Here is an 8758-nt window from a genome sequence, read left to right as displayed (position 1 = left end):
CATAGACTCACACAGACCCATAGACTCACACAGTGACCCATAGACTCCCGCAGAGACCCATAGACTCACACAGTGACCCCTAGACTCACAGCGAGACCCATAGAACTCACGCAGAGACCCATAGACTCACGCAGAGACCCATAGACTCACACAGGTGTCCCATAAACTCACACAGAACCCATAGACTCACACAGAGACCCATAGACTCACGCAGAGACCCATAGACTCACACAGTGACCCATAGACTCACGCAGAGACCCATAGACTCACACAGAGAGACCCATAGACTCACACAGAGACCCATAGACTCACACAGAGAGACCCATAGACTCACACAGAGAGACCCATAGACTCACACAGTGACCCACAGACTCACACAGAGAGACCCATAGACTCACGCAGAGACCCATAGACTCACATAGAGACTCATAGACTCACACAGAGACCCATAGACTCACGCAGAGACCCTAGACTCACGCAGACCCACAGACTCACATAGAGACCCAGACTCACGCAGACCCCAGACTACACAGAGAGACTCATAGACTCACACAGTGACCCACAGACTCACACAGAGAGACCCATAGGCTCACGCAGAGACCCATAGACTCACGCAGAGACCCATAGACTCACACAGAGACTCATAGACTCACACAGAGACCCATAGACTCACACAGAACCCATAGACTCACGCAGAGACCCATAGACTCACGCAGAGACCCACAGACTCACATAGAGACCCATAGACTCACGCAGAGAGACTCACACAGAGAGACTCATAGACTCACACAGTGACCCACAGACTCACACAGAGAGACCCATAGGCTCACGCAGAGAATCATAGACTCACACAGAGACCCATAGACTCACACAGAGACCCATAGACTCACGCAGAGACCCATAGACTCACGCAGAGACCCACAGACTCACATAGAGACCCATAGACTCACGCAGAGACCCATAGACTCACACAGAGAGACTCACACAGAGAGACTCATAGACTCACACAGTGACCCACAGACTCACACAGAGAGACCCATAGGCTCACGCAGAGACCCATAGACTCACACAGAGACTCATAGACTCACACAGAGACCCATAGACTCACGCAGAGACCCATAGACTCACGCAGAGACCCACAGACTCACATAGAGACCCATAGACTCACGCAGAGACCCATAGACTCACACAGAGAGACTCACACAGAGAGACTCATAGACTCACACAGTGACCCACAGACTCACACAGAGAGACCCATAGGCTCACGCAGAGACCCATAGACTCACACAGAGACTCATAGACTCACACAGAGACCCATAGACTCACACAGAGACCCATAGACTCACGCAGAGACCCATAGACTCACGCAGAGACCCACAGACTCACATAGAGACCCACAGACTCACGCAGAGACCCATAGACTCACACAGAGAGACTCACACAGAGAGACTCATAGACTCACACAGAGAGACCCATAGACTCACACAGAGACCCATAGACTCACACAGAGAGACCCATAGACTCACACAGAGACCCATAGACTCACACAGAGAGACCCTGGTACTGACTGAGCTGTGACCAGACCGGCTTGTCACGTGTTGCAAGCGAGCTGCCTCTCATCCCCGTGTCAGCCGTGGCTGCACTCAAAGGGGCTTTCATCCAGCAGTGGATCGTCTCGTTCTAGATTTGAAGCTTTCTTCGTGACTGCAAGGATTCACGTTCTTAGGTTTTTTCGGTAAAGTCACGTAGGTTGAAAAAATTCAAATTAATAAAAGTAAAATAAAAATAAACTAAAAATAAAATAGAAAATTATTTTCTTTTTATTTTACTTTTATTAATTAAAATGTTTTAACCTACGTGACTTTACGGAAAAAACCTAAGAATATGAATATGCGTCTCGTTCGTTCGGCTCCTCTGAATGGAGGTCGCCGCACTGTGGCCGATTTGTTTGCGTTGCCTGTTTGTGTTTCGTTGTTGTTGTTGTGCTGTCGCGGGCCGCTGACGATGATCTGAACCGGTCCTGGACCTCCCTTAGGTCGACTCGGCCTCAAATGAGTGACCTGGTGCGGTGTGTAGTAAACATCGCCACTGGGGAGACAAAGGCGGCCGGGCGTGGTGTTGACCACCCCACTCCCCCCCCACCGTGTGCCGTGCTGGCTTTCATAGGCGCTCGCTAACAGCACTTACCCCAACAGTCTGTTAAGGCTACACGGGGGAACTTTGTCTTTGTGGAAAGGCGCTCGCTAACAGCACTTGCCCTAACAGCCTGTTAAGGCTACACGGGGGATCTTTGTCTTTGTGTGTAGGTGCTCGCTAACAGCACTTGCCCCAACGGTCTGTTAAGGCTACACGGGGGGTCTTTGTCTTTGTGTGGAGGTGCTCGCTAACAGCACTTGCCCCAACAGCCTGTTAAGGCTACACGGGAGATCTTTGTCTTTGTGTGTAGGTGCTCGCTAACAGCACTTGCCCCAACAACCTGTTAAGGCTACACGGGAGATCTTTGTCTTTGTGTGTCGGCGCTCGCTAACAGCACTTGCCCCAACAGTCTGTCAAGGCTACACGGGGGGTCTTTGTCTTTGTGTGTAGGCGCTCGCTAACAGCACTTGCCCCAACAGCCTGTTAAGGCTACACGGGGGATCTTTGTCTTTGTGTGTAGGCGCTCGCTAACAGCACTTGCCCCAAAAGCCTGTTAAGACTACACGGGGGAACTGTGTCTTTGTGTGTAGGCGCTCGCTAACAGCACTTGCCCCAACAGCCTGTCAAGGCTACACGGGGGATCTTTGTCTTTGTGTGTAGGCGCTCGCTAACAGCACTTGCCCCAACAGCCTGTTAAGGCTACACGGGGGGTCTTTGTCTTTGTGTGTAGGTGCTCGCTAACAGCACTTGCCCCAACAGCCTGTTAAGGCTACACGGGGGATCTTTGTCTTTGTGTGTAGGTGCTCGCTAACAGCACTTGCCCCAACAGCCTGTTAAGGCTACACGGGGGATCTTTGTCTTTGTGTGTAGGTGCTCGCTAACAGCACTTGCCCCAACAGCCTGTTAAGGCTACACGGGGGGTCTTTGTCTTTGTGTGTAGGTGCTCGCTAACAGCACTTGCCCCAACAGCCTGTTAAGGCTACACGGGGGATCTTTGTCTTTGTGTTGCCGGTGGTGGGGAGCGGTGGCGCAGCGGTTAGCGCTGCGCTGCGCCACGAACCCGGCGACCCAAGTCCCATCCCCGCTCACGGCCACCGCCGGTGACGATTATCTGAACCGGTCCTGGACCTCCCCTAGGTCGACTCGGCCTCAAATGAGTAACCAGGTGCGGTGTGTAGTAAACATCGCCGCTGGGAAGACAAAGGCGGTCGGGCGTGGTGCTGGCCAACCCACTGCCAACAGCACTTGCCCCAGCAGTCTGTGAAGGGGGTGATTTTGTATTTGTGTTGAAGAAAGGTCGGCGTCTGTCCGGTCGTAACACGAAAACCGGTTTGGTCACTCAAAGCCTCCAAACTGGATTCTCAGATCCCCCCCCACCCCCCACTGAACCCCCCCCCCACCCCCTTCCGCTTGCCGATGAACTGGAGACATTCCCCAGGCAATGTTTGTGTAAAGCTGTCGGCTCGCTTGATCGAGTGCATCCCTGCAACCGGCGGCGCCACAACTATTTCTAGTTTTAAATCTGACCAGGTGCAAGTTTCGCCCTGCGCCGAGCTTGTGTGTGTGTCTCTGTGTTGAGAAGTGACCCCTGGATACCGGCGAATGACAACTCCGCCCGAGTGGCCGATGTCGTCGTCTTGTGCGGATTTCTAGCAGCCGACAAATCACTCCGAACGCGTGATGTCGAGCGTCAATGTTGGGGGGGATGGTGGAGGCGGGGAGGAAACTGCGAGAAAAAATCCACGCGACCACGGGGAGAGAGAGAGACACGCAAACGTCAGGGCCAAAATCGAACCCACGACCTCCTGCACACCAGGCGAGGTAGTTAACATCTCCGAGCCACCGTGATGATGGTGATGAGAGAGACACGCAGACTCCAAATATACAGCAGCAGGCGTCAGGGGTCTAGATTGAACCCACGACCTCCTGTATACCAGGCGAGGTAGTCAACATCTCCCAGCCACCGTGATGATGAGAGAGAGAGAAAGACACGCAAACTCCAAATATACAGCAGCAGGAGTCAGGGGATCTAGGTTGAACCCACGACCTACTGTACACCAGGCGAGGTAGTCAACATCTCCTAGCCACCGTGATGATGATGAGAGAAGACACGCAAACTCCAAATACACAGCAGCAGGCGTCAGGGGTCGGGATGTAACCCACGACCTCCTGCACACGAGGCGAGGTAGTTAACATCTCCTAGCCACCGTGATGATGAATGAGAGGAGAGAGAGGACACGCAAACTCCAAATATACAGCAGCAGCAGGCGTCAGGGTCGGGATCGAACCCACGGCCTCCTGCACACCAGGCCGAGAAACAGAGCTACATAGCGTAGTGGGCCTTACCTGCAAAACTATATAGTTGTATAGTTTTAGTTTAGCATCGCACTCCTTTCAGATGTGCGCTTCTGCGGTCGTCTGAACGCGCTCTTCCTTCCGATATTAGGAGCCACTGGCGCTATGCACTTTGAAATCATCATCATCATCCAGATTAACAAAACTAATTTCTTTAGAAATATATTTGGTTGCGTTTCAATTGTCATTCTTCCCCCACACCTCCAATTACCCCCCCCCGCCCCCCCCCCGCTTCCCCCCCCTGCCCCCCCCCTGCCCCCCCCCCACTCCCCCCCTGCCCCCCCCCGCTCCCCCAGGTCAGTCCCTAAATTTGGGGGTATTTGGCTCCGGGGTTTGGGACATTTGGCTTACTGTTTTTTTCCCACCCCGCCCCCCTTCTACATTTCAAAATCAATTGTCTTCTGGATTCTTAAATAACTTATCATTATATATTTATATTTTTAAAAAGCGTGAGCCGAGTGCTTGCGGTGGGAGTTTGGCGTGGCCAGGGCAGGCTGGCGCACGCCCGTTCCTTCTGCCTCCCACGCAGCATCCCCCACACGTCACCCCCGTGTCGGATTGATGTGTGGGACGAGCCGAGACTCGCTCTCCACTCGTCTTGGGCGGGGGGAGGGAGGCGAACTTAGAATTCCTGGCGTTGTCGGCCGAGGTGAGAGGGTTCGCACGGCGCACGCGCGCACACACCTCTCGTCGGAGGGGCGCGAAACATCGTCACGCCAACCGTGGACTCACGCGGGGGTCTGTGGACTCGCACAGAGACCCATGGACTCGCACGGAGACCCATGGACTCACACAGAGACCCATGGACTCACACAGAGACCCATGGACTCACACAGAGACCCATGGACTAAAGACCCATGGACTCACACAGAGACCCATGGACACACGGAGACCCACGGATTCACACGGAGATTTATAGATTAGCACTGAGATCCATGGACTCACACGGAGACCCATGGACATACACGGAGACCCATGGACACACACAGAGACCCACAGACTCACACAGAGAGACCCATGGACCCACACAGAGACCCATAGACTCACACAGAGAGACCCATAGACTCACACAGAGAGACTCATAGACTCACACAGAGAGACCCATGGACTCACACAGAGAGACCCATGGACTCACACAGAGAGACCCATAGACTCACACAGAGAGACCCATGGACTCACACAGAGAGACCCATAGACTCACACAGAGAGACCCATAGACTCACACAGAGAGACCCATAGACTCACACAGAGAGACCCATAGACTCACACAGAGAGACCCATAGACTCACACAGAGAGACCCATAGACTCACACAGAGACCCATAGACTCACACAGAGAGACCCATAGACTCACACAGAGAGACCCATAGACTCACACAGAGAGACCCATGGACCCACACAGAGACCCATGGACTCACACAGAGAACCCATGGACTCACACAGAGACCCATGGACTCACACGGAGAACCATGGACTCACACGAACATCGGACGGACATCGGGGTGATTTTTTTCCCCGGCCGTCGTAACTCACGCGGGGATTTGAAGGAAACAAAAATCAAAAACACAGAAACCCGAGCCGGAGTCGTGGCGAGATTCACTGCGGCCGTGTCGGCAGGAAGCGCCCCTTCCTGGCCGCCCACACGGCACCCTGGGTGTTGCCCCAGCTAATGGCCCAGGAGAGAGGGCCGGGTAACGAACTCTCGTCTTCAGGACCACGCCAAAACCACGGTCCTCCTCGCAACAGGAGCAGGAGCAGCAGCGTTGGCTTTTGGCTGGCGATCGAGCAAAGAGTCTATGGGGTCTCGATGTGCATCGATGGGTCTCTTGTAGGTGCATTATGGGTCGATGCGAGTCTGGGTCCCGCTCATTACACACAAAGTGCTCGTGCCGCTGATGTCGTCAAGGAGTCAAGGAGCTATGAACCACCATCATCATCTTCATATGCAAATTCCTTTGTCAAGGCGCCCCTTCCCCCCTCCAACCCAGCTTAAATATACGCTGCCAAGCCTGGTGGTGCCCCTTCAGACGCTGTCTTCCCGACAGACCTGTTCTTCACCTGAGGACGGCTGCTTGCGTTGTGGCCGAAACGTCGTGAGAATTATTTTGTTATGTTTTATTTTTTCCATTCTACGTGACTTTACCGAAAGAACCAAGAAGATGAATCCCTGCAGTCACGAAAGCTTTAAATCACCACCATCATCATCATCACGCGTGAACTCCGCTCATCCACGTAGCAGCAGGGGCAGCGGCTTTTGGCTGCATCGCGCGGCGCTTACAGACGCGCTGCTTCTGCGGCCGTCTGGAACGCTCTTCCCTTCCGATGTTAGGAAACTACTGGAGCTGTGTGCATTTTCAAATTATCATCTCGATTGAGAAACTCGTTTCTTTAGAACTGCTCTTTGTGTTTAGTTTGTTGTCCTTCCCCCGCACCTCCGATTAGCGCGGTTGGCTACGTACGGTGCGAAAGAAGTTCAACGTACATACTGCCCATAGACTCAACACTGCCCATAGACTCAACACTGCCCATAGACTCAACACTTCCCATCAGACTCAACACTTGCCATAGACTCAACTACTGCCCATAGACTCAACACTGCCCATAGACTCAACACTGCCCATAGACTCAACACTGCCCATAGACTCAACCCTGCCCATAGACTCAACACTGCCCATTAGACGCCACACTACCATAGACTCAACACTACCCATAGACTCAACACTGCCCATAGACTCCAACACTGCCCATAGACTCAACACTACCCATAGACTCACAACACTGCCCATAGACTCAACACTGCCCTAGACTCAACACTGCCCATAGACTCACCACTGCCCATAGACTCAACCTGCCCATAGACTCAACACTGCCCATAGACTCAAACACTGCCCATAGACTCAACACTGCCCATAGACTCAACACTGCCCATAGACTCAACACTGCCCATAGACTCAACACTGCCCATAGACTCAACACTGCCCATAGACTCAACACTGCCCATAGACTCAACACTGCCCATAGACTCAACACTACCCATAGACTCAACACTTACCCATAGACTCAACACTGCCCATAGACTCAACATTGCCCATAGACTCAACACTGCCCATAGACTCAACACTACCCATAGACTCAACACTGGCCATAGACTCAACACTGGCCATATACTCAACACTGCCCATAGACTCAACACTGCCCATAGACTCAACACTGCCCATAGACTCAACACTGCCCATAGACTCAACACTGCCCATAGACTCAACACTGCCCATAGACTCAACACTGCCCATAGCTCAACACTGCCCATAGACTCAACACTACCCATAGACTCAACACAGCCCATAGACTCAACACTGCCCATAGACTCAACACTACCCATAGACTCAACACTGCCCATAGACTCAACACTGCCCATAGACTCAACACTGCCCATAGACTCAACACTGCCCATAGACTCAACACAGCCCATAGACTCAACACTGCCCATAGACTCAACACTGCCCATAGACTCACACTGCCCATAGACTCAACACTGGCCATAGAACTCCAACATTGCCCATAGACTCACACTGCCCATAGACCTCACACAGCCCATAGACTCAACCACTGCCCATAGATTCAACACTGCCCATAGACTCAACACTGCCCATAGACTCAACACTGCCCATAGACTCAACACTGCCCATAGACTCAACACAGCCCATAGACTCAACACTGCCCATAGACTCAACACTGCCCCATAGACTCAACATTGCCCATAGACTCAACACTGCCCATAGACTCAACACTGCCCATAGACTCAACACAGACCATAGAGCTCAACACTGCCCATAGACTCAACACTACCCATAGACTCACACTACCATAGACTCAACACTGCCCATAGACTCAACACTACCCATACACTCAACACTGCCCATAGACTCAACACTACCCATAGACTCAACACTACCCATACACTCAACACTGCCCATAGGACTCAACACTGCCCATAGACTCAGCACTGCCCATAGACTCAACACTACCCATAGACTCAACACTGCCCATAGACTCAACACTGCCCATAGACTCAACACTGCCCATAGACTCATCACTGCCCATAGACTCAACACTACCCATAGACTCAACACTACCCATAGACCTAACACTGCCCATAGACTCAACACTACCCATAGACTCAACACTGCCCATAGACTCAACACTACCCATAGACTCAACACTACCCATAGACTCAACACTGCCCATAGACTCAACACTTCCCATAGACT

The sequence above is a fragment of the Lethenteron reissneri genome, chromosome 67, assembly GCF_015708825.2.
Source record: "Lethenteron reissneri isolate LAM-NWPU_2019-01 chromosome 67, ASM1570882v1, whole genome shotgun sequence".
NCBI lineage: Eukaryota > Metazoa > Chordata > Hyperoartia > Petromyzontiformes > Petromyzontidae > Lethenteron > Lethenteron reissneri.
The sequence above is the reverse complement of the archived record's forward strand: the minus strand, read 5'-3'. Positions refer to the sequence as shown.